Source organism: Rhinolophus ferrumequinum, chromosome 16 (genome assembly GCF_004115265.2).
Source record: "Rhinolophus ferrumequinum isolate MPI-CBG mRhiFer1 chromosome 16, mRhiFer1_v1.p, whole genome shotgun sequence".
NCBI classification, from domain to species: Eukaryota; Metazoa; Chordata; class Mammalia; order Chiroptera; family Rhinolophidae; genus Rhinolophus; species Rhinolophus ferrumequinum.
The window spans coordinates 50,688,340-50,714,720 of record NC_046299.1 but is presented as its reverse complement, the minus strand read 5'-3'; the positions used below and the strand labels follow the sequence as shown (position 1 = coordinate 50,714,720).

Sequence of the window (26,381 nt, the reverse complement as noted above, 5' to 3'; positions counted from 1 at the left end):
AGAGCTTGGTTTCGGTGTCACTTCTCACAGGAGGAGAGAATATGGATCTAAAGTATATTACAACTATGTCAGGTTTTGTATACCTAATTCTCAGATCTGTTGGACTGTGAAATCCTTAAAGTTTAGGATTGCATCTTCCCTATCTACAGTATCTAGCACGGTCCATCAGTGTGAAACACAATATACATGAAGGAATGAATGAATGAATCAATGAATGAACTTATCCCATTTACAGTAAGATAAAGCTTTGAGAAGTTAACCAATCTGAGATCACAATCTAGGGAGCAATAAAGTCAAACTCAGGGCTATCTGGCTCCAAAGCTTATGTTTTGGTAAGAAATATATGGGAAAGCATTTTCCAACATTCATTTATTATTTATGTTTCTAAAAAGTACAAAGACTGATAGAGATGAAAGGTAATATTATGTTTACTGAAAACTATTAAATGATGAGCCAAGTCCCTTAAGATTGACAATTTCTCTGAACCCCCTGTGATGAATGATTCATACGTTTCTCATCCTATTCATCTTAACAATAGATTAATTTATAAAGCAATACAGCTTGACAAAAAAGGCCCATCTTGAATCTCCGTGGTACTTTTACCAACAGGCCAGATTCAGTAACGTTTGAGAGAGTCATTTACAGAGAGTCTGTCTTTTCATAACTGTGAACCAGAGTGGGCGGGGAAATACGCAAACCTGAGGAGTCACTGGGATACAGATTTTAAGGTCTCACTGACAAGCTTTATGATATTTACTTTCTAAAAACTAATTTTTCCTCCCTAATTCAAAAAATAATTCTGGCATAATGTAGAGAAGTTAGCAAATCCCACTTTTAAACGACTCTCCAAAAAATATCAGAAAATTATTAGCTGTAATTAATAAGATAGTTCCACAAGTTATGATGCAAAAAAGGAAGAGGGACTGAGCGAAAATCGCAAAATGCTGTAACCGAGAGTTTTCTTTGAAGTTTTGTTTATGCCTCCCCATAATCCCTTCTGCACTTAGAACCTGGACAGGTTTCTGTCCCCTGTACTCACTGAATTTTGTTGGGGGTGCCGTCCTAGGCCTCAATAATCAGCAGAAACCAGAAACTCCTGGGAAGTTAGGCTGCCCTTTCCCATTGTTGCCTCTGCCACACTTCCCAGAATCTTCCCAGAGATGCACTCTGGGAAATGTAGTTTAAGCTTTATGTCATCTGCCAAGCCCTTCAAAGTTAACCACAGTTGTCAAAAGCATGCTTCTGCCACACTTCCCAGAATCCTCCTAGAAATGCACTCTGGGAATTATAGTTCAATCTGTAGGCGTGCTGCTATGCCCTCCAACTGCAAAGTTAACCATGGTTGTCAAAAGCATGATCTTCTAAGATCTTCTAAATCCATTACCAGGAGAACTACTGTGTCTTTGGAAAAGATAGAGTAGCATTTTGAATAACAAAAGGATAAAGTCGTTAAACGCATCATAATACACAGAAAGCATATTTTGTGATGGGAGAGGAGGAGTTTGGGGTAGGAAATCCCATACCTTTCAACCTTTTTGTATCTCTAGTTCTCTGACTGCCCACTTTAGAACTAGCTCTAACGTTTCATGAAATTCTGCCGATTTAAATGGACAAGACGGTGTCTAGATGTGTTTGAACTTGTGATAGATTGCATCCTTTGATCAACAAGGGCAAGAGGATTCCATCTGACTGAAAGCAATCTCCCAGCAAAACTGCTTTGGCACTGCTCTCTTCTTACTACTAAAGTTACTTGCTTATACAATTAGACAGTTTTGAAGGCCATTCAGTCAACATATATTTAATGAATAGCAAATGTCCCTGGGACTGTTATAGGCATAGGATATAGCAGCAAACAAAACATGAAATTTCCTGTTCTTGTGTAACTTACATTCTAGAGTAGGAAACAAACAATCAAACAAGTAAATATGCAATGTGTCAGGTGGTTATAAGTGTTAGGGAGAAAAACAAAGCAAGATAACAGGATGGAGGATTTTGCTCTTTTATGTAGGGTGGTCAGCCTCATTAATAAGGTGATATTTGAGCAAAGACCATGAAGGAACTGAGGAAGGAAGACAAGTGGATATCTATGGGAAGAGATTTGTAGGCAGAAAAAAATCAGCAAATGCGAGGGCTCTGGGACGGAAAAGTGTGCCTGGCAGGTTTGAGGAAAGGCTAGGACGAAGCATGGTGGTCAGACATGAGGTCAAAAAGTAGCCAAGCGCAACATTACGTAGGGCCTTACAAGTAAGACTTACAAGTCTTACAATTCTTACAGAGCCATTGTAATGCTTTTGGTTTTTACTCTGAGAGGGATAGGATGTTACAGAAGAGTTTGAACAGGAAAGTGAGATTATTTGACTTACATTTTAAAAGAATCACTCTGGGTGTGGAGATTAGACTGTAGGAGGTAAGAGTTACTAAATCCTGAGTGTCATTGTTAAGATGTACCTAGGTTACAAGGGAAGAAAGAGTAATAGCTCTGATTAGTTGATCAGCCATTTCTTTTGGACCTGTGCATTAGCACCCAAGCTTTTTATCAGAGTGCATCTATAGAAGAATTCTGGGAAATGTGACAGAAGCATACTTTTGACAATCCTTAACGAAGGCAGAGAAAATTTGAGGGTAACATGATATAAAGTCAATGAATTTCAAAGAGATGGGGAAACATACTTAGAGAAAATTTGGGCTATAATAATTTTTTTAAATCAAAATAACTGTATTCTTGAGCAACTAAGCGTTAAGTGCTATAATAATAAAAAATAGTACTATGGTCTGAATGGTACGAATCCTCCCAAAATTTGTATGTTGAAATCCTAAAGCCCAGTGCAATACTATCAGGAGGTGAGCTTTGGGGGGTGATTAAGTCACATGGGTGGAGCCCTAATGTATGAGATTAATGTACTTATTAAAGAGGCCTGAGGCAACTCCCTTGGCCCTTTCACCATATGAGGATACAGGGAGAGGTCTGCAGGCTGCAACCTGGGAGACCTTCACCAGAAACCAACCATCCAGCCTCCACAATTGTGAGAAATACATTTCTGTTGTTTATAAGCCACCCCAGTCTGTGGTATTTTGTTACAGCAGCCCAAACAGACTAAGACAAATAGCTAAGATTAACTGAGTATTTACAGTGTTCTAGGCACTATGCAAAATGTTCCGCATATTTATCATTAATCTTTACATCCTATGAGATATGTATTATTATTTGCACTTTACAGATGAGAACACAGAGGCTTAGAAAAGTAAAATAATTTGTCCATATTTACACCGCTACTCAGTACTGGGATTTTAACCCAAGCCTCTCTTACTCCAGACAGAACCTATACTTCCACTATCATAATGTACTATAGACATGGTTATATCTCTGACTGGATTTGTGGGGCAGAGATATAACCAATATATTGAAATGTATTGGAATGATGGTAATAATCTCATGTTTATAGATTGAAAGACTTAATTTTGTGAAGAGGGCAGTATTCCCCAAGTTGATCTACAGATTCAATGCATCCTGGTCAAAATCCCAGCTACCTTTTTTTTTGCACAAGTAACAAACTAAAAAATTAGACTTAATCAAAATTAAAATAACTTTTATGCTACAAACAGTATCATCAAGAACTTGAAAAGGCAACCCACAGAATAGAAAAAATTATTGCCAGTCATACAGTTGATAAGGGACTTGTATTTTGAATAGATAAAGAACATTTTAAACTCAGTAATAAAAGTATAAATGACTGAATTTGAAATAAACAAAGGACATTTCTTCAAAGAAGATAGAAAAATGACCAATGAGTACATGAAAAGATGTTGAACTTCATTAGTCATTAGGGAAGTGCAAATGAAAACCACAATGAGATGCTACTGCATACCGCCTAGGATGGCCACATGAAAAAGGTAGATAATGACAACGAGTGGTGAGGATGTGGAGAAAATGGAATCCTTATACACTGCTTGTGGGATTGTAAATGGTGTAGCTGCTTTGGAAAACAATCTGGCAGTTCCTCAGAAGTTAAACATAGAGTTACCATTGACCCAGCAATTCCAGTCCTGGGTTTATATCCAAGAGAATTGAAAACATATGTCTACATAAGAACTTGTACACAAATTTTCATAGCATCATTCAAAATAGCCAAAAAGTAGAAACAATTCAAGTGTCCATCAACTGATGAATAGATAAACAAAATGTTGGTATATCCATACAATGGTATTTTGTTTGGCAATATAAAGGAATGAAGTACTGACACATGCCACAACATGGATAAAGCATGAAAACATTATGTTAAGTGAAAGAATCCATTCACAAAGATGATATATTGCATTTATATAAAAATGTTCAGAATAGGCAAATCTATAGAGATGGAGAGTAGATTAGAGGTGGCCTAGGGGAGGGAGTGGGGGAAGTGCTGGGGAGAAGGGGGAGTGACTGCCAAAGGGAACAGATGTTTTTGAATGTTTTCTTTTTTTAAGTGATGAAAATGTTGTAAAATTGATTATGGTGATGATTGTACAATTCTGTGAACTTACTAATGAATATTGAATTGCACACTTTAAATGGGTAAGTGGTGTGTTATTTGAATTATAGCTCAATAAAGCTGTTGAAAATATTTAACCAAATCATTAACTGTATTAAACAATTATAGTGCATGATTAGTAAATATAACACGTATGGCATAAATAACTATAATCCTCAGGTTTGTGGTTTTTTTTTGGTCATGAGGTAAAAATCATCTTTCCTCAGACATGCTTAAGTTCTAAGCATTGGCATGTGTTAATCATGTAATAGATCAATCCTGTATATTCCTTTAAAGGCACAAATTAAGCCTCAAACCATTGAATCCCAGTCTAGCTTTAGGTGGTGAAAGTAATAATGTATTTAAAGATATGTGTTTATTAATTCATTGAACATAGTGCAAGCCTGTGATGTGGCAAGCATCATGCCAGAATTGGAGAGACGGTGGTGAATAACATATTGTCTCTGCCATAATAATTAATTATGCGTGCACATGTGTGTATGGTGTGTGTGTGCGTGTGCATGAGCCTGCAAGCATGTGAGACAACAGCCCATTTACTCAGAGTAGTCTTTGACCAATTACAGGAGTGGACATTAGGGTGTAGGGCATACCTGAGCAAACTTGCATAGAAATTACAAATTCATTCTGTAAGCAGGCTTATAGTTGGATATTGTCTCACTTCATGTGGAAAAAGAAATCGATCTTAGCAGACAGGGGTGGGAAGGGGTTTACATGAGGGCCCTTTAAATAATAAGCCACAGGCAAAGAGCCCTGTCTGTTTGCATAGCCAGTGGTACCATAAACACGGGGAGGTCCTTATGTTTCTCTTCAAGAGCAAAGTACAGTAGGGTTCTTCCTCCATTTTCTCAAATATGGAATAATGCTTAGCACACAGCAGTGAGTAGAACCAAAACTAAACACCATGCTCAGCTGGAAGACAAGATGAAACAGAACACTCAGGGTAAACCAAGGTCAAAATGAATTTGAATACATGATTTTGACAGTGTGATGCATTCACTAGACTGAGGACGTTTTCTGTCTCCTGTTCATTGAACTCTGCTTTTCCTGGTCCCCTCCTTTTTAAAATATGATTACCCATGGGCCATTTCATTGTAGTCACTAGCAATTCCATCAGAAAGTTGGCAGAAGATAAAAAAGAAAAAGATATAAAATTGTCAGTTTCATTATCAGTTAAATGGTCTGGCAAAAGGCTTTGTATAAGGAGTTGTAACTAGAGCTAAATTTCAGTTCTCTAGTGTCTTGTATAGTTTCATCTTTGTCCCAATATCCAGAGGCGTTCTGAGTATAGACAAAGTGTGCGCCGTATGTGGTTATAATTCCAAAGCAAATGTAATTTTTTCTGTTACCTAATCTGGTGATTATTTCACTTCTCTAGGCCTCAGTCCTAAATCTCTAATATTTTATAATGTAAAGATTATCTGTTATCTGTTATGTATTATCAGAGTAATGCAACCACACACTCACAGAGTACAAGGGTTTATTACGCACATGCCTGGCTCAGTGATTCTGCTGATCTGTACATGACGAGGAATGCTGCACTATTGATAATCTAACATGGTCTTGGCTAGGACACTGGGTATGAGTTGGCTCTGCCCCATGTGTCTCTCATTTCCTAGCAAGCTAGCATGTGCACATCGTTTTGATGATGATGGCAGAGGACAAAAGCACAAGTGGACATATGCGAGTCTGCTTGAACATCACCGTCAAATCATATCATACGGTCGGGCCCAGAGTTAAATGGGAGGGTATTATACGGTAATGTAGCGAAGGGTGTTGTAAGGGGTTTAGGCTGACTACAAAATTAGAGAGAACAGTCCCCACAAGAGACCACCCTCACTTCTGATACCAACTGCAGGTTCAAGGGGTTCCCAAAACCACTGTCGATAGAAGGACTCACGGAACTCACTGAAAGCTATTATACTTATGGTTACGGTTTATTACAGGGGAAAGGTACAGGTTAGAATCAGGCAAGGGGAGAAGCACATAGATGGAGTGTAGAGAAATACTAAATGTGGAGCTTCCATTGTTCTCTCGCCCCGAGTCAGGATGCATTACTTTCCCAGCCTCAACGTGTGACTTTACATATAGATAGGATGTTGCCAACCAAGGAAACTCACCTGAGCATTGGTGTCCAGAATTTTTACTGAGGCTCCATCACACTGGTGTGGCCAGCCCCTACTCTATGACCACTGGGTGTGGTCAGACCCCCCCTCCCCAAATCACATTGTTAGACTATCCATTGTGACTTAAGGCTCCCAGGCAAATAAAAACACTCTAGTCAGGTGTGAGATTACCTCCCAGAAACTGAGGGCAAAAGCCAGACATCATTTTGGACAAGGTAATTTTTTTTTTTTTTTTACTACATAGGAGTCGATACAGAAAGTAGGGAAAAATTGGGACTATTAGTACAATCAGTCTAGCACAGTAGCTCTATTAAAAGTATTCCTTAAATTGGCATAGGATATGAAGAAGTGTTCTTTAAGTTCAGGACTGACTTAAGAACTAACATTAATCATAGACTAATTATAGATGCTGTAAGTAAGCATCCTTCTCTTTACCCCTTGTATCCATTAAGACTAATCATTTCACTTCATAATTTTTTTCCAATGTCACTGAAACGAGTGTAAAGATCATCAACTTTGGCCCTATGATTAAAAACAACAACAAAATAAAACCGCACACAGTTCTATACTATATAGCATCCAATGATGATTACTTAATATAAACATAGTAAGTACTTCATACTTTCCCAAGAACTTTCAAGACAACTATCTCAATTGATTCTCAAAATCACTTTTTTTGGCCATTTGGAGGATAAAGAAATTTCATCATAAAAATTAAAGCAATTCACTTAGGGGTACCCTGCTATAGGGGTACCCTGTTAATTGTAGACTAACAATCTGGGCTCACTGATTCTACCAGTCCTTCTTCCTGACCCCAAATTTTTCTTCCAACCAAATACTATAATTCTATGACTGAATGAATTCCAGGTCCTAAACTCTTGAGTCTTGCTTCACTAAATAAAGTTGAGATTTCTGGCATTCTCTCCTGATTTGTTTGAGCTCTTGACAAGTTCATTTGGGTAGAAGAATGCATGGACTGGCCAAGATCTACAAATGTTTCACACAGCCAAGTTAAATGCTGTTTGTGTATAAACAGAAACATTTTTCTGAAATGTAACTTATTGTTTTCAGTAAAATATTTTTTAAATTTGTAAACATTTCCAATGCTTGACAGAATTGCTGTTGGATAGTCCCCTGAAAGCTATAGCATTTGAAAATATTTAATATTTAGGACTCAAGCTGTTTACATTCAAAGAGTGATACATTGCTAAGGGAAGATACAAGAAAATGGAAAAGCACTAAATGGAATCTGATATAGCTGTCATGCTGTTCATGAATTGTTCGCAACCAGAATTAATAGATAACTGTGCCTTAGTCACCAATATATTTCCAATGCCTGATACAATGCCTGGCATGTTGTATGTGCTCAATAAATATATGAATGAATGAATGAATGAATGAATGAATGAATGAATACCAAAACAGGTTTCCCTATTACAACAGTTGCTTGATATATGGTAGTACTCTCCAGACATCATTGTTTTCCTTTTTTGAAAACAAGTACACTTCTTTTGAGAATTAGGAATTTGTTTTAAAACAAGAGAACAGTTGAGAACTGAGTTGGAGCCCACTCTAACATGGCTCATGATACTAGCACTAGAGTGCTACATCAGTTAAGATGTATTTGGTTACTTGCAACTGAGATTTGAGAAAACTCAAATTTAATTTGCTTAAATAATAAGGAAATGTATTAGCTTACATAGCTAAAACATCCAACCGTGGGTCAGACCTCAGATACCAATTGGATTAAGGTCTTACTTGTTTCTCTCAGCTCTGACCTATTTCATGTGTTGGCTTTGTCCTCAGGATGGCTTCTATTTTGGTTGGAAAATGGCTACCAGAAAATCTTAGGGCTGTTTTCTTTTTTGTTCCTATCCAAAGAGTATGTCTACTCTCAGCTATGAACAAAAGTATTAACTTTATTTGGATCAATTTAGGCTACACTCTCCACTTGGTGAGCCCCTATCCAAACAATTCTTGAGGTCAAAGGGATGTCATGAATGGTTCAGGTCCTGGGTTAAGTGCCCATCCCTGAACCAAGCACTGCGGCAAGACAGGTTGTTACATTACTGATGTGCATCAGGCTTATCCGGCCAAGGGGTCACCCCTGATTTGGGAGTAAAATAAGTTGCTTGGATCTGCAGTTTGATGTATTTGTAATTTCTAGAATGTTCTCTGTCATTACCTCTGCAAACATTTTAAAGCCCCATTTTTTTTCTCTCTTCTTCTGGGATTCCAACTACACATATGTAAGACTATTTGATATTATCCTACACCTTTTGGATGTTCTGTTCTATTTGTTTTCTACTTTTTCTCTTTGTATGTCGGTTTGGATGACTTGATATTTTTTTCTCGGCTGTGTTGAGTACACCAATGAATCCATCAAAAGAATTATTCATCTCTGAATATCATGGGATTTTTCCCCCTGTGTTTTCTTTTTACTCTTATAACATTCATCTCTCTACTGAAATTTCCCATTTGTTCATGTATGTTGTTCATTTTTTTTCACTAGTTAGTTTGAAGTCCTTATATAATATCTTTGACATCTGGCTCATCTCTGAGTCCATTTCTGTTGACTACTTTATCTCTTAACAATGGATTTTTGTTTGTTTCTTGTCTGTGTCTCATGGTTTTCTAATGAATGTTGAACATTGTATTTAGAACAGCACTATTTTCTGGTAAGTAGTATCCACACGTGGCAACGATCACACTTCTTCTTCTGTCAGGTTGTTATAAGGGGGGCGGGGTGGTTGGAACATTCTAGGAGTTGAGTTGGACTGGGGCTTTGTTGTTGCTATAGTTATCGTCATTATGTTACAGACTTCAGATTCCTTTAGCAGGAAGGTGCTGTTTCCTCGTGCTTAGTCTGGGGGTTGGGGTGCCAGAGGATTTTCCTCAGTGTTCCTGCTTCCCCTGTGGCTTTCAATTGTCTCTACATTCTTATGTCACAGAGAGGCTCTAGCTACACTCAGCATTAGACTGGGGCTTCAGATGGATATTCTCTGTTGTCCTGGTTCACTCTCAATCTTAGGCAGACCCTGTGTGCCAGGGCCTTAGGAGTTGGGTCTTTTTCAGTCTCTTCACCCTGTGGCAGCCAACTCAGCTTTTTATCTATGGTTTATCTTGGCAAGAGTTTCCTGCTCCTGCCTTAGCAGTAGTGAACCTCAGCTTGCTATCAGCATACAATCCAGGATCCAAGGGGGGTTCCTGCCTCTCCCCGAAGTACAGAGGTCTTTTCCTCTACATTTCCCCCATCCACAAGATATCTTTACCTGTGCCCTAGTGGCCAGAGATTTGCTTTACCTTCTCCAATGGATTAGGGTAGAAGAGTTGGAAGGAAAAGGGTGAGGTGAGGCTCCTACCAGCTGCCAATTATTTCCTTTAGGCCTGCACCATTGAAGGATTCTCTATTGTCTCCTGCTCTTCCCCTAACCTTTCATCTGAGCACCACTAAGCTTGTGGGAAAAACTTATGAGTGTAATCTCCCCTTGTGTCTGAGACTCCCATGCTAGCCTACAGTTGTCCTTTAACAATTTGTTAAAATTATTGCTGAGGTTTTTCCTTAATAATGGTCTAAACTCTTTGTCTTATTTCTCTTTGGAACTCAGGTTCCTTGTTTCTCAACATCAATTGTCTGATGTACTTAAGAAATTTTATGATTTTGTAGATTGTCTGGCTTTTTTCTCATTGTAAGTGTGGGAGCCAAGTTCTTTGCAGTTTTCTACATCCTAAGCAGAAGTAGAAGTCACACCTAAACTGAGAGGCTGGGCAATTTGGAAAGTCTTACTAAGGTTGGAGAAGGGGGAATAAATACTAGGTAAGTAACCCACAGTGACCATTCCAGGTACAAAATATAATCAATAAATACAATTCTGGTAAGTGGTTTTGTAAAGGAAAAGTTTGACTTTGTTTAGGCACTATATAGGTTAATATAGACTGGGTAATGCTGCAGTTATAAACAACTGTAAGTTTTAATGAGTTAGCATAATGGAAGTTTATTTTTTACTCAAGCTACATATCCAGTGGAGATTGTCAAGGCAGTGGAGAGTTTGGGGCTCTGATCATTGTAGGAACTCAAGAGACCTGGACTGATGACGGCTCCATTTTGACACAGGCTTCAGTGTTAACTACAACAGTGGCAAGGGAACAGGGTGAAACATGTAGTGATTTTCAAACGTGACTTTCATTGGCTAGAGCAATTTAGTTGAGCACAGCTAATGTCAAAGAAGGTGGAGAAGAGCAGAACTTTCTGTTTGGGAAGAGAAAAGCCCTAGAAATATTTGGTGAACAACAACAACAGAAATATTTGGTAATGAATACCATGGGGAGGTAGCCTTGCATTGCCAACCAACAAAAGAAAGACGTATGTAGTTAACTGGTTGACGCAAGTTGAGCAGAATTAAATCCAAAGAAATCACAGATTAATTTTAAATTAGAACTGCAAGTAGATAGAAAGTCAGAATTTTAGCCTTTATATAAGTTTTTATTGGGCTGTGGAAATCTGCTTAATATTGACAAACTGATTATTGATTGTCAGAATAAATTTGAAGGCTATGATGGGCCCTGTCAGTTCAAATCCATTAAGACTCTAGCTTCTCTACCAATTCGGCTCATTTTCCCAATTTTTAAATTTTGGTTGTTGATACCACTCTTCTCCCAGTTTTCCAAGCTAGAAACCATAGCACAATTTTTATGTAACTAATATGTCCTGCTTTACCAGCTTGAGGGCACAATATGAGGTCATATGCCTTTTAATATTAAAATTAAAGGTCTTAATGCTTCTGTCCTGCTTATTGAGAGGTCTGTCTTCCTCTCTGGAGTCCTCTTCCTCAGAGAATTCCCATGATCTCAAGAATGCTTATCTCGTGTAAGGGGTCAGTCCTAATTACTACACACCTCTGGGAGAGAACATTAGGAAATGTACTCAGACCTTGAGAAATGTCATTGCCTTCAGCCATTGTTTCAATCATGGTCACACAAGAGATTATATTACTTTCTTACTGCTGCTATGATAAATTACCACAAACTTGATGGCTTGTGCGATACAAATTTATTATCTTACAGCTCAGAACTCTGACATTGGTCTCACTGAACTAAAATCAAAAGTACTAGAAGAGCTACATTCCTTTCGGGAGGCTGTAGAGGAATATCTGTTTCCTTGCCTTTTCCAGTTTTCTAGAGGCCTCCCACATTCCTTGGTTCATGCCCCATCTCTCCATCTTCAAATCAGCAATGTAGCAAATATCTGACCTCACTTCCATCCTCACTTCTCTTTCTCTGCTCATAGCTGGGATAAGTTATCAGCTTTAAAGTACTCATATAATCAGTTTGGGCTCATCTGGATAATCCAGGCTAATCTCCCTATGTAAAAGTCCTTAATTTAATCAAATCTGCAAAATTCTTTTGCCATGTAAGGTAATATAATCACAGGTGTTAGAGATTAGGATGTGGTCATCTCTCAGAGGCCTTTATGCTTTTTTTTTTTTTTTTTTTTTTTTTTTTAGTTTCAGGTGCACAAAACAATGCAATAGCCAGACATTTCACCTCCCACAAAGTGACAGCCATCCTCCCCCAATCTACTGCCCCCCTGACATTGTACATACCTATTACAATTCCATTGACTCTATTCCCCATGCTGACTTCTATACCAGGGGCCTTTATTCTGTCTGCCACAGTGAGCATCTCTGTTGAGGCCACATGATGTAGGTGGTCTGGCTACCCCATTGCAGCCACTTTCCTCAATGCCACAGTGACAGGATGTTAGTGACTGGAAAAGTTTCCAGTTTCAGCTACCTTCTAGAATCCCTCATTTCTTGACCTTTTTGGTAATCCCCTTTTCCTCCTGATTAAGGAGAAGTCCCTATCAGTCCTCGTCCCATTCCTACATCCAATGACATGTCATTCATAGGAAAAACTCATATTCTTACATTGCATTTTTTCCGTTGTTAAAGGTAAATTACATAATGTTACTCCACTGTTAAAATACTTCAGTGCCTTCCCAATGCACTGTCTCAGAGCTGCACAGGCCCTGCTCAATCTAGCCTCTGCATACCTGTCATACCAGTTGTTTCCTTGCTTACTGCATTACAATCACACTGAATTTTTTTTGGCTTCTCAGATGCACCAAGCTTTTTCTGCCACACGATCTTCACACATTATTCCCTTTCTTGAGAATGCTCTTATTCACACATTTCATCTGGGTAACTCAGGTCTCAGTTTGTATGTCACTTCTTCAGCAACACTTTCCCTATGTTGTCAATCTAAATTATGTCCTTCCTATTATTCTTTTCCATAGCATTTTGTTATTTTCTTTTATTACAGCTATCAACATTTATTTATTTATTTACTGAGTTACTTATTTAGTGTACTGTTGGTTTTCTTCAAAGGACTCTAAATTCTATGACAGCAAGAATCACATACCCAGCACTTGGCATAGCCTAGCTCATATGGGTATGCAAATATTTGTTGGATGAATAAATTCCCATTGCCACAAATGCAGATTTTAACTCTATCCAATAAAATTATAAACTTCTTCACATCAGAGATTAAAGTTTGATCTTCCACCGCCAGTAGGCAGTGTCTTGGATGCAGTAAGTAGGTGTTCCATAAATATTTATTCAATTAATCTTGGCTTACTAACCTAGTCTCTGCTTTCCTTCTCTTCTAATTCACATAGCAAAAATTTCTAAAATATTGCTTCCATCATCTTAATCCTCAGCTAAAAAATCTACCCATTATTACCTAGTTAATCAAATTCTACTTTATTCTTTCTCCTAACACTCAAGTAAAGGTATGTAGTGTTTTATAATCCTCACAATTCAATACTTTCCCGCTTTCTCAAATGATTTTTAATTGTTTCAGATGTGTGAATGCAATTTGGTTAAAACTGCCGTCAATAACATACTCTATGTCTTATGTTTTGGCTTCCCTTTTTGTTAAACAAATGGGTGCTCAATGTCAAAGGAAGAAACCATCATTCAAAAAATGAAATAAAAAGCGATTTTTATTCTTTTCTATGTGTCGAAGCACTATGCTTGTTTGACACAGTCTCTTTGCTGATCTTATATAGTATTTTGTGAAAGGTGGAGTTCAGGGATTGGCTGACTTTCAAAGGTGGGACTGGGTTGACATCAGCTGTAGAAGCCTGATTATTTTGGTGGAGAGACTGTTGACAGTTGGCTGATTTTCAGAAATGTGTTCACTCGAGTAAGCCTTTTGCTGTTTGGGTAACTGAAAAGTGGCCTCCAAATGTCACTGATTGGCTGGTTTTTTAGAGGCTTGTTCACAGAGTTGAGTAGCCATTGATATATTAATTGACTTTAAAATAACTTCTCGTTAGTTGTTACCATAACTACATAATAGTTTTTTCCTAAGAATATAGGACTGGTAATACTTTCTTCAAGACACATCCACGAATTGATGAACATGATCAACTTTTTCAGTTGCAAAAAGAGATTTATTGGAGGTTTATAGTACTAAAGCTAGAGCAGCTCTACCCTAATGTTTGATCACTTGGAGGGGAGTCACATCATTCTTTTTCTGTTCCCCAAGGTATCTCTCATCTTCACTGTAACCAAGCCAGGGTGATCTGGGTGAGTAGTCATATGTAGATTTGATATGAAATGTCCTTTTGGGGTAACCAAATGGTATTAATAGGGATAGGTTAGAAGTTCCTTACAGAGTCACAACTCATTGTTGATAATGTCATGTAGATTTTTAGGATTGTTGTCACATTTGGGAAAATCTCAAATAAGGCTATTTAATATATGACTTTAAATGGTTTAGGGCACATCAGTTTTCTTTAAACTGATGACACTTTAAATAGTTTGTTGTCGATATCCTCATTAAATTCTGACAAAAAAAAGAACTTCCTTTAATTGGCTAAGCAGTGATAAATACTAAATCTTTAATTAAACATTTACACATACAATAATTGGAAGAATTCCCCATAGATTAGCTTCAGGCTCCCTACTGTTTCAACTTCACTTCTCCTTCATTATATTTTTTGATACTAGAACACAAGACACATTCAAATCGCTATAAAATGTCTGGCCCTGCACCTTCGTTTTACAGTGCTAGGTATGTCGGCACAATGAGTGGTCAGAGTATTCTTGGATGACACTCCTACACTGGGACAGCTGGCAATGTCTTAACTATACATGGAAGTGACTGTGAATTACAAAAATACATCCCATTAAATTCATACAAATGTATTCTAACTCAACTTCTCTTCAGCTAAATTTTTTAAATGCCTGCTAACCGCTCCAACACCACTAGACAAGGGGAAGAGTGATGGGGAAATCAGTGAGCAAAAAATTAACAGTCTAAAGACTGCAGTTAAAATTTTTTTTTTTAAGGGGGGACTACTATACACTCCTTTTTATTTTATTTTATTGGGGAAGGGGACTTTATTGGGGAACAGTGTGTACTTCCAGGACTTTTTTCCAAGTCAAGTTGTTGTCCTTTTAATCTTAGTTGTGGAGGGTGCAGCTCAGCTCCAGGTCCAGTTGCCGTTTCTAGTTGCAGGGGGCACAGCCCACCATCCCTTGCAAGACTCGAGGAGTTGAACCAGCAACCTTGTGGTTGAGAGCCCACTGGCCCATGTGGGAATCAAACCGGCAGCCTTCGGAGTTAGGAGCATGGAGCTCTAACCACCTGAGCCACAGGGCCGGCCCTAAAATTTTTACTTTTACAAATTTTACAAGGGCATATGACTGTGTGAACATATTTCCAGAACCTCTTCCAGGACCTTGGAAAGGGCTAGTGCAAATGAAGTTCCCTGAAGCTGTAGTTTTCTTAGCTTTACAGTAGATCTGCTTCAAGGTTTGGAGCTATTTTATTTATAGAGTAAATTGTCAATTTTCACAGTCAGCTCTATATAGGGTCAGTGGATAAATTAATTACAGCTTCATTTGAGGCAATTTTTCCAGCAAATCTTTGCTTTGTGTCAAAGGGACTGGCTCCCTGCTATTTGTTTCAACTAGGAATAGTCATGACCATTTCATACTCTTAACAAGTATTGAGGACTCTAAAAAGCTTTTATGTGGTTTATGTCTATCAACATTTACTGTATTAAGAGTCAAATCAAACACGCAAAATATTTTTTATTAATTCATTTAAAAACGATAATAAATCTGTTATATGTTAACATAAATAACATTTTTAAATGAAAAATAACTATTTTCCAAAACAAAAATAATTTAGTGAGAAGAGTGGCATTATTTTACATTTCTGCAAATCTCTTTAACATCTGGACTAATAGAAGATTCTTGTATCTGCTTCTGCATTCAACCTGTTGCACAGGACATGTAGTCTCTGGAAAACTCCACTGTACTTTCATGAGAATGAAAAAGGCATATAAAGTCTTAGTATGAAATAATTTTGACCCTGTGGACCCTCAGCCACACTTTGAGAACTGCTGATTTAGACATCACTATACAGTACTCCCCCTTATCCACACAGAATATGTTCCAAAATCCCACAGGAAGCCTGAAACCACGGATTGTGCCAAACCCTATATATATTATGTTTTTTCCAATACATATATACTAATGATAAAGTTCAATTTATAAATCAGGCACAGTAAGAAATTAACAACAACAATAATAAAATAGAACAATTGTAACAATATACTATAATAAAAGTTATGTTAACATGGTCACTCATTTCAGAAGATTCCCTTGCTAAAGTCTTTGTATAAGCTCAGTGCTTTCTGGTACAACATGTTACCATCAATTGGAACAGAATGTTTTCTGTTCATGTCTTCCACCCACAAATTTAATGCCTTTTTCATCTTTACTAAGCACTGGTCCCACACTGTGGCCCTAAGTTTTGCAGTTTGAGGTGCAGCAGCAAAACTAACAAATTTATTTTTCCTTTTTCACAATTTCACGGATAGAAGGATCACTCTTACCATAGGTCTTAGCAACCTCAAAATATGACTTTTTTCCCTTTCCTTATTGAATCAAGAGCTTTTACCTTTTCATTTAAAGGAAGCACTTTATGGCTTCTCTTTAGCATATCTGGATTTCCAGCATCACTACTCCTGAGCTTTGGGGCCATTAAGTAAAAAAGGTGGTTACTTGAACACGAGCACTGTGATACGGTGACAGTGGATCTGATAACCCAGAGGACAGCTAAGTGACTAATGGGCGGGGAATGGATATGCAGGATGAAGGGATGATTCATGCCTTGGGCGGGATGGAGCATGATGGAGTGAGGTTTCATCACGCTACCCAGAGGCATGCAGTTTAAAACTTATGCTTATTGAATTGTTTATTTCTGGAATTTTCCATTTAATATTATCAGATCACGGCTGACCGCAGGTAAATGAAACCACTGAAATCACAGACAACAAAATCCCCGATAAGTGGGGACTACTATATCTGCTTTCTGGTTGCCTAAGGCTCCCAAAATATGCTCTATTTCTGTACTTATATAATTAACCCCACCTCCTAGAGTCAAATGTTAATTATTATTATGCTTTTTAGCATCCATGGAAAACTTTAGAAACAATTTTTAATGAATAAGAAGTCTTAGAGAAGTTTCACTGACAAGGGAGAGTTAGCTCTTTCATTGTATGTTCTCTGATAACAAGGCTTTCTTCTTTTAGGAATATAATGACTAGGGCAGATGGTAGACGGAGATCAAAAACAACATTGGGTGTCTTATACGCTACAACACAATCTAATTATTTGCCAAGTCGTTCCTGTGTGCTAGACCTGTGCTAAGTGCTTTATTATCTCATTTAATTCTCACAATAACCCTGACCTTGTTACCATTTTACAGATGAGGAAACTGATATAGAGGTTAATGCCCAATGTTACATGGGACTTGGCCAGGAATGGAACTGTAGGGACCGAGTCCCAGAGAGCAGTTTCCAGGCTCTCGGCCTCACGTGAAAAGGTGCTGACTTGGTTATTAGATGGCCATCAGGTGACCATCAGCTGTAACTGGTTAGCCATTAGCCACTAATATAACTGCCATTGCTACGCCGGCAAGGAGGTTGGTGGGTTGGCAGAGAAGCGGATGGCGGATTGTGTGGATCCTGCTTCCTGTATCTCCAACCCAGCCACCAGCAAGAATATAGTGGTATGAACCCCCTACCCATGGCTCCTTTGGTGTTCCTTTTTGGCCTCACCATATTCTGTGTCCACCCGCCCAGAGCAGAGACCCTGCATTACAGGAACCTAGAAAATCTGTCTCTGGAGCAGAGTCCATTATGCTGATAAAGTATAACCGTGGGAGATGAAACAAGATTAGAGACAGTAGAGGGGAAAGTTAGTAAAGCAAAATGCCTCAGGGTCAAGACAGCTAAGACAGGATGCACTGTATTATTTTCCACCAGCGGCTTCCTTTCTGCTTTATTTTTTTACACTGCTCCTCTTCTCATATTTAAGACATTCATTGCTGGTGGCTTCACTGCTCATGACTGAGGCTGAGGCTGAAATTAAGACGCTAAAAAAAACTTGATGAAAAGGAGCTCGGCAAACCCAAGGTAACCACGGTGACCGTGGCGTGGCAAGAACCTTGCGCAGGCGCGTTACAACCCAGGCCCGCCTGCCAGTCCCATTTCTCAGCCTCGGGCTCCACCAGCTCGTGGGGAGTACGGGTGTGAGCCGGGGCCGGGGTGGGGGCCGGAGGGAAACCGGAGCCCGCGCCTGCGCAGTCGGCGGGGCGCTGGTGTGATCAAGCTCACGTAGCGAGGACTGCAGTCGCCTCCTACCCAGCGTTGCCGTAGCGGCCTAGAGGTTATAAAAGGGCTAACTGGCTCCCTCTGCTGCCCAGTTGCGCCGCCAGCGGGCTGAGGGAAGGGAGTAGGTAACCCGCCGGTGTGCTGGCAACCGAAGACTGAAGAGCGCGCTCCCGTTCCATTTCCCAGGTGAGACGCTCCCCCGACCTTGGGGACTGAGGCTGAGGCCCTTGGGCAGCCGTGGTCCTTCCCAGATGGCTCTGGTGGTCCGGTACCGGCCCCCTCTGGTGGGATGGCTTGGGGGCAGGGGTTCTCCAGTTTACCCCCGGAGCCTCAGTATTTTCTTTGGACGCTCAGCCCCTTGCCCTGCGCCGCGTGTCCCCTGGCTGCCCCAGAGGCCCCTCTGCCCTTCTCGTACTACCGTTCTCACCTCCTCCCTGGTGGGCGCCCCCGGCCGTTTGGGCTGCGGCAGCCTCTGTCCCCGCCCCGGGGACCAGCACTTTCTTGAATATTCCTTCCCAGGGTGGAATCACCCTGTTGATTTTTCCGAACTCCACTCATACCTGGTCCTCCCTGCAAAGCTGATGGGAAAACGAGTTCGGAGTGAGGGTTTTTGTCCTCCACGGCAGCAGATGGTTAGAATGTGGCAACGGAGAGGGATTTTAAAGCTCAATTGAAACTTTCCAGGCATTTTTACCCAGTCGAAAAGTCGTCGGGTCTGGGAAGTGGACCTACCCAAAGAAGTTCAGGCTGAACTCATCTGTTGCGCGCAGCGGTGCTTCTTGAGCAGCTAGAAGTGGCTGCGGGCGGCGAGTTTCGGGGCTGTTTGGTTGAGGAAGTCGGCTGTCAGATCACCCAGTCAGTCACCGGGCAAGTTAGTCTTCTTCCTTCCTTCTTCCACGAAAATTTTTTAAAGGCACATGAGCTTCTCCCTCTCCCCGCTTTCTCTCAGCAGAGTTTGCTGCTTTTAAAGTCTCCATCAGTAAAACGAATTCCATGGTTGTGTGAGAATTTTGAGTTGGAGTACATGAATGGTTCTCAGATCTGGGTTTTAAGGGGAAAGAAGAATGGTGCCATAAATATGAGACGATTTTCCTAAATAATTGAGTGTATTAAATACAATTCACTAAACATCTTACGCGTTCCAGAGAGAGTGGAGAAGACTCTTGAAAGTTTTGCACTGTTTGCTTTAAGGAAGGGATGGAAAAGAAGCTAGATCTCCTTTTAGGAATTGATCTGAAAGGCCAAAGAGGCTTGTCAATTTCAATTTAACTGTTTCTGGTTTCTCGAGAGCCGTGGCTCTTGGACTTTCCCTTGGAATGCACTCTAAAGGGATGAAGTAGCCACTACGTGAGTGGGGGAGGGGAAAAGACGTGGCAGCACTGTTCTTTCATCAACTTTTTTGCTCATTTTTTTTTTTTTGAAAGGTTCTGGGCAGAAACGTATTTCCACTTTTAGGTTTAGACGTAGCTTATGAATGAGGCTAGTCTTTTCCTAAAATAATCAAAGGAAATATTCAGTCCGCATAGCAGGAGCACTGGAATTTAATTTATAAAGCATTTCAAAGGGATTTTTCTGATCTAGTTTCTATGGAGAAAATGGATACCTTAAGCAGAAAATACGCAAGAATCTGAAAGTGAACAACCATAAATACGTTTGGCCTTGATTTGAAATTTAAATAGACATTCCGTGATTTTTTTCCTTTTAACTTTGCTTTTAGCCTGTGAGTTTAATTTCAGAATCTTAACTATTAGATTCAAATTTTACCTTTTGCTGTGGGACGCATAGGTTTTATCACTTACCTTTAAAAATTATGTCATATTTTATTTTGGAACATCATGCCTTAAGTCCTGCTTATTTTAGATTGCTGATGGCAAATGCTTCTTATAGATTTAACATAGACTAACTAGGAAAAAGACTACTTTGTCTTTTTGTATATGGATAATACTGTTTCCTTTGACATCTTAAAATGAGTTTTATTTTTGAAGTACTGAAAGGCAGGGCTTTGGTAAGCAGATAATTACATTGGCCATTTTGTGTGTTGGTAACTAAGGTAGTAAAATAGGTGAAAAAATTGTTTACAACTTTTAATTATTGCAGAAAAATTTAGACAGTGCAAAAGGCTATTGAAAAAAGAAAGCTTCTATCACTAGGTAGTCTCGGTTGTTGCAGGTGAATTTTGGCTTTTTAGTAAGGAGATGTTAACCTTTTCTAAGGAGAGTTAACCTTTTCTAATCCTGCAGAGTGGGTTGTATGCTGACAAGCAGTATCTTTCATAGGGCAGTTAAGTTCAAACTCCTGCTTTTATTCCAGGGTTGCAGCAAGAGTTATTCCAGGGATGCAGCCATTAAGCTTGTGAGCCTTCCTTTCTGTGTACGGAAAGCCTTATTTTACTTAGCAATTAATAATTAACTGGGATATAATTACTGCTGTTAGATTTGAAGAGTCTACTCTGAAAAAAAAGAGGCAGTTCTCTTCTCAACCTCTTTTGAGGTCATGAAATCCATTGAGAATCTGATAGGTGTAGAACCTGGGTCAGAAAATGTAAGTACATACACACATCTGCAAGGAATTCTATGTACCATTTACAGATACTCTTCCCCTCTCTCTAAGCACATCTATAAACTTTAATATAAGAACTAAAAAAAAAAAAGATAGAAAGTTAATCTTTAAGGATAGCTAGGTATCTATCTTGAGGCGGTATCTATCTATTCTTGAATATTTCTGAAAATTGAGTTGGGCTTGTAAGTCTGACTGCACTTGAGTATACAGATGATCCTAATAAACTTTGCTAAAAGGGTTTTAACAAAAGTTAATAGGTTGGAAGGAGAACTGTTGAATTGCTGAATTGTCTACACAGTCATATGTCATATTGGCCTTCTCCCCCTCACCTTGTCCCTCACCTATATTATAACATGTCTTTGGTTCTACACTGAAAGTGGAAAATGCTTGAAGATAAACAAAACTAAATTGCACAGGCCCTCGGTATTAAGCTTTATTGCTCTTCTTATAGTGAGATCTTGAATCTTATAATTAAGTCATAATGGGGTGTGTGTATATGTGTGTAGGAATATATGAGACAAGCCAAATGATGTGTGTATGTATATTTGTAAAACTAGTTAAAGCTTTATTTCTGTTTCTACTCAATTAAATTTATTTGTATAATTTGAAGCTATCCTCTCATTAGTTTTCCATTAGCCAAATATTGTGCCTTAATAAAACCCAGTGAAACTCAAAGACTTTATTAAGGTTACTCTAGCGTTTTTTGAACTTAATATAATGAGAAACACTCCTTTTCCTGATACTATGGTGAACGACCAGTATGGCTATTAGTATATTTGGTTGGGCACTGGCAAAAAATACAGTATATAGAGAGAGATTCATGCTTCTAACATAGTTGTCATCAGTGAAAGAGTACTATTTTGCACTTCTTTCTCTTCCTGCTTAATGTCTCATAAATGTGTCCATGCTCTGGTGGTTTACATATTTGTAATTTAAATAGTAATATAACATATGAAATTGATGTACTCAGCCTTTCTCTCTTGTTGGACATTTGAGCTGCTTCTCCATTACAAGTAGTGCAAAGAGAAGGCTGTAATTTAGTGGTTTATTTTGTCCACCTGTACAGCTACAGTAAACTTGGACCAGTTTTCTATCCGCATTTTGTTTTAGGAAAAGAAGCACATGGCAATAAAATCTTATATCAGGAATTTTTTCTTCCCCCTAAAAGAATTTTCTAGGGGGATTGGACTGGGCTCTAAAAAGATTTTTAATCTACTTGATAACAGCTACTTTATAATTTAAAAAGTGTTGTTTTATATATTATATAATTCGATCCTTAAAATAATTTTGTGAGGTAGTTTTGTATCATTCCTATCTTACAAAGGTAGAGTTAATAGGTTGGGGCTCAGAGAAGGCAAGTAATTTGTCAGAGAATACAGCAGGTGGCAGAATTAGGACTTGGACCCAGGTTGTCTGTTTTCTGATTTATGTTTCGTCCTTGATGATTGGTCAGACTGACTCTGAGGTAATGGAAGGAAAAAATCAATTTAATAGCATATTAACAATGTAGTAGACATGTTTTCAACATCTAGAGTTGAAATGAAATAGGGTTCCTGGTTGGTAGTAATTAACTTCGTTCCACTCAATTAAATTTTAGAAGCATTTATAATGTACCCAGTAGACTATGGGAGAATCAAAAGACTGATAAGAAATGTTTCATAGGAGAAATCAGACATGAAAGTTACGTGGTATGCAAGCATGTTACTAACATTTTACTTGATATTAAATCTGAGTAAATAAGTGCTGAATGAAAACCCGTATCTAGATTCACATCCTCTGCAACCATGAATTCATTTTCCTCTATTCTAGTATATGTGGCTTTATTCTGCATATGTTCTCTTCAGCTTGATGACTTTGGATCTGGCATTAGGAAAAAAGAAGGAAATAAAGATTAGAAAGAGAAGAGGGAGAGGTGTTCTTTTTCTGTTTTTTAAAGCAAGAGGTTTATTTTATAAAGTGTCTTTGAGACATAATCATCTATGTAAAAATTCATATAATCTACAAAAGTAAGCTGCTAGAATAAGTGAGTTTAGCAAGGTTGCAGGATACAAGATCAAAGACAGAAATAAATTATATTTTACATACTAGCAGTGGAAAATCGCAAATTGAAGTTTACAAAACAGTGCTATAGCATCAAAAATTTTGCAGTCCTTAGGGATACATTTGACCGAAAAAAATTGCATTACCTTTTACAGTAAAACTGCCAACCCTTGAGGAGAGAAATTAACAAAGGCCTAAATAACTGAAGGCGTTCCCCTGGTGATCATTGAGTATTTATTAAGCATCTGTTATTATGTACTGGACATTGTGCTGGAAGAACCATAATAATTTCATTTTTGAAATAACATAGTTACATTAATTTATGTTTAATTATTTTATTTGAGAGCACTTACTAAATATTGGTTAACTGGTTTTAAGTAGGCTCAAGACTTGTCTTCCATTCTAATTGTCAACTGGATTTGCATATGTAATTCCTTCAAAAAATGCTCAGTAAGTGTTTATTTTAGTGTTTCTAAAACCTAGTTGTTGAATTTAGTACCTCAGTGCATTAATTACTGTGTCCATAGGGGCTTTAGTTTTGCCTCCCTATTCCAATAATCTCCCTTTTTTAAATCCAGGTATATCATATTCATAAGTTACATGAAAACATTCTCAAGTTTATATGCTCAAATTTACCAATTTTTAACCTAAAGATATTTTGAGAATAGATCTCAATTTACAATGTTTGAATAACAAATTTTAAATAGTGATGTTATTTGAAAACAGTGAACAGTGATCATAGCTACCAAGTGATAGTGTTTTATAAGTAAATAAAAAACCAATGTACGACATACTTATGATCATTAATAAAGTAATTGATATATTTTAATAACTTTATTGAGGTATAATGACAATTAATTGCACATATTTACAGTGTACAATTGATGTTTTGACAAAAGTATGTACCCACGAAATTGTCAACACATGCAAGATAGGGAACATACCCGTCTTGTGATCCTCAAGAATTTCCTCATGATTCTGTAATCCCTCCCTCCTGCATTTTTTCTCATCATTTTTTTTTTTTGACACTTAAGATTAGTTTGTATTTTCTAGAATTTTCTATAAATGAAATCATACAGTATTCTCTTTTTGTGGGGTGGAGGGATTCTGGCTTCTTATACTCAGCATAATTATTTTGAAATTCATCCATGTTGTTATGTGTTCCTTTTCATTGCTGAGTAGTATTACACTGTATGGATATACCACAATTATTTTTTGTCCATTTACCAGCTGATGGACATTTGAGTTGTTTCCAGCTTTTAGCTGTTGATAAATACAGTTGCTGTGAGCATTCATGTATAAGTCTTTGGAGGGATATATACTTTCTTTTCTCCTGCATAAATATCTAGAAGAATAGCTACATCATATCTGATAGGGAAATATTTTTTTCCTAGTCTGTGGCTTGTCTTCATTTTTTCAAAGAGCTGGAACTATCTATTCGTGGACAGTATGTCTGTGAAGAAAATTCAAAAGATTGTTCAAAAAAGCTCTAGATCTAATAGGTGAATTTAGCTAGGTTGAAGGAATCAATATACAATGATCGTATTTCTTTATACTAGCAATGAATAACTGGAAATTAAAAATTTAAAGTCTCATCTCAATAGCACCAAAACCCTTGAAATACTTAAGTATTAACTTTACAATATATGTCCAAGATTTGTATACTGAACATATAAAACACCCATGAATGAAACCAAAGAAGAACTCCAAAAATGGAGAGATGGGTCATATTCCTGGATTGGAAGACTTAATATTGTTAAAATATCCATTCTTCCCCAGCTGACCTATAGATTCAATACAATTCCAGTCCAAATCCCAGTTGAATCTAAAATTGATATAAAAAAAGGAACTAGAAAAGGCAAAACAATTTTGAAAAAGAAGAACAAAGTTGGAAAACTCACCCTGCCTGATTTTTCACTTGCTATATTATATAGCTGCAATACACAAGACGGTGTGGTAGTGGAGAAAAGATAGACGTACAGATCAATGGACCAAAGTAGAGGATGAACAATTTGTTTTTGACAAAGGTATAAAGGCAATTCAGTAGAGAAAGGATAGTCTGGAATAGTTGGATATTCATATCCAAAACATCTCTGTTTTATTTGGGCACCTAGTATCCCTTGTTGGACACTGGAGAGCCTAAGAATTTATTGGGCACCAGTGGATATGAAATATGAAATGAAGTTTACTCACACTGAACTGCAAAAGGATTCCTCAAGGACAAGGGCTTAGGTTTAGTCCAGAATGAAGCAAGAGTGAAGCAGGGTGGTTGGTTTTAGTTTTTATTGTGGCTACAAGGAGGGACCTGTGTGATAGTTCCCATATGTGAGATTTACATGGTTTTAACTTCCCACTATCACCAAGGTAGTGAATGGCTGGGCTTTCTTACTGCTTTAATCAGATGTGGGGCAAAGAGGAAGGGCAGCAGCGCTTCGGAGAAGTTGGCACCCAAACATCAAAATAGAATCTTTTCCTTTATTACAGGCTCAATGCAAAAAATACCTCACACTTTATGCAAAAACTAGTTCAAAATGGTTTGTAGACCTTGAGGTAAGACCTGAAGCTATAAAATATCTGGAAGAAAATATAAGACAAAATTTCTTTGACCTCGGGTCAGGCAAAACTTTCTTACATAGGACACCAAAAGCATGATCTATAAACGAACAAGTTGATAAATTCACTTCATCAAAATTAAGAACTTCTGTTGTTGGAAACAGGGTTGAGAATGAAAAGATAAGCCACAGACTGGGAGTAAATACTCCTCTATCACATATCTGACAAAGGACTTGTATCCAGAATATATAAAGAACTCACAAAATTTAGTAATAAGTAGACAAACAACCTAGTTAAAAATTTGCAAAAGATTTAAGTAGAAACTTTACCAAAGAAGGTGTATGGACAAATAAACACACCCAAAGATATTAAACATCATTGGTAATTGTGGAATTGCAAATTAAAACCACAAGATATCACTATATACTTAGTGATAAAATTAATAGATTAAGAAAAATGAAGGAAAAAAGGAAAATTGACAATACCAAATGCTAATGAAGTGTGGAACAATTGGAAGCTTTCTTCCATTGTTTATGGCAATGCAAGTGCTGTAGAGACTTGAGAAAAACATTTGGCAGTTCTTTATAAAGGTAAACATATACTTACCATACAACCCAGCATTCCATTACTGCTAGGTATTTACCCAGTGAAATGAGAATTTATGTTGATTTCTTTTTTGAAATAGCTTTATTGAGATATAATTCACGTATCATACAATTGACCTGTTAAAGTGTACAAATTCAGTGGCTTTTAATATATGCACAGAGCTGTGCAACCATCACAACAATCAATTTTAGAACATTTTTATCAGTTCAGATCCCTTAGCAATCACTCCTGTCTCCCTCCCCAGTCCTAGGCAGCCACTAATCTACTTTTCTATTT

General features: G+C 38.0%; 2 protein-coding genes across 7 annotated transcripts in view; one reads left to right on the top strand and one right to left on the bottom strand.

The window, feature by feature from the left end:
• Positions 1 to 19,179, bottom strand: part of NUDT13 (nudix hydrolase 13) — a 34,780-nt gene extending 15,601 nt beyond the window's left edge. Inside the window, exon 1 of one of the 2 annotated variants that reach the window (XM_033130417.1) lies at positions 19,080 to 19,179. The gene's annotated coding sequence lies outside the window, so the exon portion shown is untranslated. Of the gene's footprint in view, positions 1 to 1,039; positions 1,148 to 19,079 lie in introns of those variants that run through there. The other variant, XM_033130416.1, reaches the window with a different exon arrangement.
• P4HA1 (prolyl 4-hydroxylase subunit alpha 1) overlaps positions 17,921 to 26,381 on the top strand; it is a 76,468-nt gene continuing 68,007 nt past the window's right edge. The window contains exon 1 of one of the 5 annotated variants that reach the window (XM_033130415.1): positions 17,921 to 18,533. The gene's annotated coding sequence lies outside the window, so the exon portion shown is untranslated. Of the gene's footprint in view, positions 18,534 to 19,080; positions 19,219 to 26,381 lie in introns of those variants that run through there. The other 4 variants (XM_033130414.1, XM_033130413.1, XM_033130411.1 and 1 more) reach the window with 4 other exon arrangements.